The sequence below is a fragment of the Arvicanthis niloticus genome, chromosome 16 (assembly GCF_011762505.2).
Source record: "Arvicanthis niloticus isolate mArvNil1 chromosome 16, mArvNil1.pat.X, whole genome shotgun sequence".
NCBI classification, from domain to species: domain Eukaryota; kingdom Metazoa; phylum Chordata; class Mammalia; order Rodentia; family Muridae; genus Arvicanthis; species Arvicanthis niloticus.
In genome coordinates this window covers 70,452,403-70,457,745 of record NC_047673.1, presented here as the reverse complement: position 1 = coordinate 70,457,745, position 5,343 = coordinate 70,452,403, and the positions used below count along the sequence as shown (strand labels likewise).

Here is a 5,343-nt window from a genome sequence, read left to right as displayed (position 1 = left end):
AGGCGGCGGCCACGTATCGACTTCCTGCTGACCTCTCACCTCCGCTCGCCGACACCGGAACTTCCGTTGCCGAGGCGGCTGGGGCTGGAAAGGGCCTGGTGCCCCGCCCCCGGCGTGTGGGTCCCGCCCTCCCGCGTCCTCCGCTTGTCCGGAGCCTCACGCCCCTCTCAGAGCTCACCCCACACCAGCTCCCGGGGTAGATTTCCCGCCGCGGCGGTCTCAGGGGACCCGGAAGTCCCGTGGGGTTCGTGGCGGTTCGCGTTGGTCGGGGACGTGTGAGGTGAACCCCGAGCTGCGGTGCGGGCGGCTGCTGGGCGCGCGTCCGACCCTGCAGGGGACATCTGTGCAGAGTCTCTGTGCACCCGTTTTTTCTTAGTCTCCACAGCGACTCTGAGGGGATGCAGGGCAACTACCAGTCTTCATTTTAAAGTAGAAATCAGGGTTTTCCTCCCCGACACAGTGTTCGTCCTCCCCCTTAATTTATGTTGGTTCTGCTAATGGAGGGAGCAGTTGACTGTTTTTTTGGGAGGTGGGAGCTGTGTAGCTGAAGACTAGCTCTGAGCTCAGTCTTTAGCTCAGGTTGGCCTTTGTCCTGCCTCCATCTCCCAAGGGCTTTGACTACACGTGTATGTCATCAGGACCAGCAGTAAGGACAGCATGAGGCCAGTTCAGCTATCCACGCCACAAAAGTGTAGGGCCAGAAGACAGAATCTCTGCAGTGTCAGATTCAGTCATGTAGGAGGTAGTTACTGAGAAACGCCAGAGAGTACATAGCTGTCTCTCTTTTGTTAGCTTGTTTTTGATTTTGAGACAGGGTTTTGAGCTACACAGCCCTGGCTGTCCTGGAACTCACTATGAAGGCCAGACCAGACTAGCCTCAAACTCACAGAAACATACCTGCCTCTGCTCCTGAGTGCTGGACTCTGGGATTTTTGGTTCTAGAGCAAAGTCTTGCAATCATCAACAGTGGACAGTTGTAAGCATTTCATGCATACACTGGGCAAGCACTCCAGCTTGGGGATGTTTTACTGAGCTTAATGAATGGATGAAAGCACACTTCAATTGCATACAGTATCAGTTCAGCTCAACACGTGTTTAAGGTCTACCTTGTGTATCAGGTACTATGGGAAATACAAAGGAGAGTGGTTGTGGTCCAACCCCTGGGCATCATGGTCCAGGAGGTGAGTCCAGGCCAGAGCACGATGGTAGAGCCAGGCTGCTAGAAGGTCCCTTCTGCCTCAGTGCCCTGAGCAGGTTCCCTAGCTTGCTTCCTCTCTACCTCTTAGTTTGTTGAAAACACTGGACTCAGGAACCCATGTGTTAGTATGTTTTTCAAGAGTCTATGTGGAATCACCAGAGGCCTACTAGTCCGACCTTGAAGTTTCTGCTACCTCTGCATGGTGCCAAGGTGGGAGACTACTCCATGAGCTCTAGGGAGCATCTCATTTCCAAAATACAGCAGTATGGGAAGCTCTTAGAAAGGAGTTGGGGAGGATTACATGCTTGTAATCCCAGCACTTGGGACGCAGAGGCAGGCAGATCCTTGAGTTCAAAGCCAGCCTGGTCTACAGAGTGAGTTCCAGGACAGCCAGGACTATGCAGAGAAACCCTGTCTTGAAACAAAACAAAACAAAAAACCAGAAAGACCTTGCTGGCTGATAGCTTTTAATAAAATGTGACTACCATTATGTGCAACAGTAAAATATACAAGAGCCCTTACCCCAGGGGGAGTCACAGGATAAGATCTGTCCCTAGACTCAACGTAAAGAATTGGTATCTACATTAAATCTGCACTGTTTGGTAGCCTGTTAAAATCTGGAATTTAATATCGTATCATCAGGTTTCTGGATTACCTTAAAATGAAGCAATCTAATGACCATGGGCCTAACGCTGGTGCTTAGCTGGTGTTCTGCAAGTTTTGAGATGTGCCCTAAATTTGCAGCCAATCCTGTCGTGTGACAGACACTGTCCAAGCTGTTCTCAAGGGCCATGTAAAATGATAGATTGATGTTGTTATCTGTCCGGTCACTTTCCTTAGTCTGTTTCTGCACTGTAACTACATACCACAGCCTGGGTAGTTTATAAATAACAGCTGTTTTTTTCTTCACAGCTCTGATGGCTGACATGTTCAAGATCAAGACACTGGCTGTTTTGAAGGCTGCTTGATATGGAACAGTTTCCTCTAAGATTCAAACAATCCATCCTACAGGAAGCTCCTTAAGCAGGAAGGCAAACAACTCAAAATAGCTTCAGAAGTTCCTGAAACTGACCAGATTCACTAGGCCCTTCCGGTTAGGGTTAGAGTAATTCCGCTCAAATCAAAAGGGAGCTGAGCTAAGGAGAGTCTGAGACCAGACCAGCTGCCTGGAAGAAGCAGAACCAGCAGCCCTGCCTGGAAGATGTTTAAACCCAAGTGCTGCACCTGGAAGGACCCTCTTCAACCTCTTCTTGGTTTTATCAAGCAGTGAGCTCCAGGTTCCCAGCCTTGTGAGCTCTCACCCACGCTGGGGTGGGCTTTGGTGATGCAGCTTCTGTGAGCCATTTCTGCTCCTGTTAGAACCCCTCACTCATATTCCTATAAGTAACTCCAGTAAAACTCATAGTTCACTAAGTTAGATTTTGGTGGTATCTGTACTTTGGTTTGTTGTGGGTTTCCTATCTGGGGTGAGTAGACCTGTGTGTTACCTCCCCAGGAAAGGTTTTGTTGCATGACACTGGTAAGGGCCCACTTTCTGGTCCCTATGCGTACATGTTCTTTTTGTTTTGTTTTGTTTTGTTTTTTGTTTTTTGTTTTTCGAGACAGGGTTTCTCTGTGTAGCCCTGGCTGTCCTGGAACTCACTCTGTAGACCAGGCTGGCCTCTGCTTCCCAAATGCTGGGATCAAAGGCGTGTACCACCACTGCCCGGCTGTGTCCATGTTCTTGCTATATTCTTGAGTGGCGGAAGGAGCAGAGGAGCTCTTTGTGGCCTCTAAGGATGGTTATCTCATGAGGGTGATAATCTTACAAGCAATCGCTTCCCTAACACTGCATTAGAGAGAGTGTCATTACAGAGGGGGTTAGACATGACATTCTGTCTCCACCACCATAGCAGGTACGTGTGTGACTTCTTTAGGCAGAAGAGAGAGGTTGGGCATTGTGACAAATAGCTGTAATCCTAGTACAGAGGAGAGAAAGGGAGAAGAATGAAATGTTTAAGGTCAATCCTCTGCTACAAACTGAGTTTAAGGCCAACCTGGGCTCCCTGAAACTCATTCTCTCTCTCTCTCTCTCTCTCTCTCTCTCTCTCTCTCTCTCTCTCTCTCTCTCTGTCTGTCTTTCTCTCCTCTTTTTCTTTTCTGTCTGTCTCTCTGCCAGTCTCTCTGTCTGTCTCTCTCTCTCTCACACACACACACACCTCACCATCTCCAACTAGAAGAATTCATTTACTCATCTCTTCCTTGGTTTTATCATGAAATATTAATGGGTTTAGGTTAACTTATCTCTTCAAAAGTGTTCCAGAAGCTCTACAAGGTAAGTGATAAGACATAGTTTCCCCATAGCTGTGTTCCTCCCTGCCTACTTGCACAGAACATCCACACTTCTGGGTTTTTTGTTTGTTTTTTTTGTTTTATGAGACAGTTTTCTTACGTATCTCAGGCTGGCTTTAAACTCTCTGTGTAGCCCAAGCTGGTCTCAACCTTAGGCAATCTGCCTCAGTCTATTGATTGCTGATGTTACAGGTGTGTGTTACCACACCACACTTGGAATTCATTCCCTCCCTCCCTCCCTCCCTCCCTCCCTCTCTTCCTCCCTTCCTGTTTGCTTTCTGAGAAAAAGTTACACACAGCCCAGACTGGCCTAAAACTTATTTATTGAAGCATGACATTGAGGTATTTTTTTCTTTTTTTTAATTCTTGAATTTTGTTTTATTATTATTATTATTATTATTATTATTATTATTATTATTATTATTATTAATTTGTATATTGTTAGTATTCTGTCTAAACTCCACCTCCCCAGTTACCTGGCAACTGCCAGGTAGGCTGATCCACTATAAAAGGGGCTGCTTGCCCCCTCCTCTCTCTCTCTTATTCTCTTACTCTCTCTCTTACCCTCTTGCCTCTCTGTCCCCTCCCCCACCTGGTCATGGCCGGCCTCTACTTCTCTTTTCTCTTATCTCTTCCACCTTCCTCTTCCCACCTTTGCCCTATCCCCTGAATAAACCTCCCCCCCCTTCTTGGAACCTCGTGGTCTGGAGTGGTCTGTTCAGAGCTGCAGTCGGACTTTTTCTTAAAAGAACTAATATGTATGACATGGAGAATGTTGGGGTTAGGGGACGACTGGTTCTCTTCTTTCACACGTGGGTCTTACAGCTCCAACTCAGGTTGTCAGGCTTGACCACAATAGCCTTTACCCATTCATCCATCTCAGTGGCCCAGACTAAACCCTTGGTCCCCTTGCCTCTACCTCCCGGGCCTTTCTTGATCTCGTTCTTGTTCTCCAGGCTGGCTTCAAACTTGTGGGCCCAAGTATCCTCCTGTCTCAGCCTCTCCAATAGCTGGAACCACAAATGCACATCACTACACTTGGCTCAAAACATTCTTTTTGTTTTAAGGATTTATTTTATCGTTTATTTACATGTATGTGTGAGGGTGGGTGCCTGAAAAGGCCAGAAGAGGGCATCGGATCCCTGGATTGTCTACAGCTGGAGTTACAGGCAGTTGTGAGCTGTCTGACACGGTTCCTAGGAACTGATCTTTGGTCCTCTGTAGGATAGCAAGTAGTTTTGACAGCTGGCCATCTCTCTAGCCTCAAAGCATTCTTAAAAGCCATGGGCCATTAAAGGGGACCATCAGCAGTTAAGAGCACTTGCTGCTCTTCCAGAGGACCTGGGTTCAATTCCCAGGATGGTAGGTCACAACTATCTACAACTCCAGTTCCAAAGGATCTGACAATATGCAGACAAAACATCAATGCACATTAAAACAAGAATTATGGACATTTTTTCACGTTGAAATGTGAAAGTGATGACAGGCATTATGGTACATTTCTTTAATTCTATCACTCAGGAGGCAGAGACATGTAGATCTCTGTGAGTTCAAAGCTAGCCCATTCTACATACTAGTTCTAGTCCAGCCAAAGCTACATAGTGAGACCCTGTCTCAAACAAACAACAAAAACAAAACCACAAAAGGAAGAGAAGGAAGGGAAGGTGAGGAGGAGGTAAAGGCCTTTTTCTGGGGTCCATTCAATTCAGTCTTAAGGCCAAAGCTTAAGCTTCAGGGTCTCTGTGGCACCTGCTGGCCAGCATTGGTACTGCTGCATCTGCTGGGTAGATGGGACTCTACCACCCACTCCTGGT

The 5,343-nt window shown here is 47.3% G+C and overlaps 1 long non-coding RNA gene across 1 annotated transcript; it reads left to right on the top strand.

Moving 5' to 3' along the window:
* Nucleotides 1-140: 140 nt before the first annotated feature.
* LOC143434749 (uncharacterized) lies at nt 141-2,617 on the top strand. The gene is made up of 2 exons (XR_013104501.1): nt 141-280; nt 2,111-2,617. It is a non-coding gene; the product is annotated as an uncharacterized LOC143434749 (long non-coding RNA).
* The last annotated feature ends 2,726 nt before the right edge of the window (nt 2,618-5,343 follow it).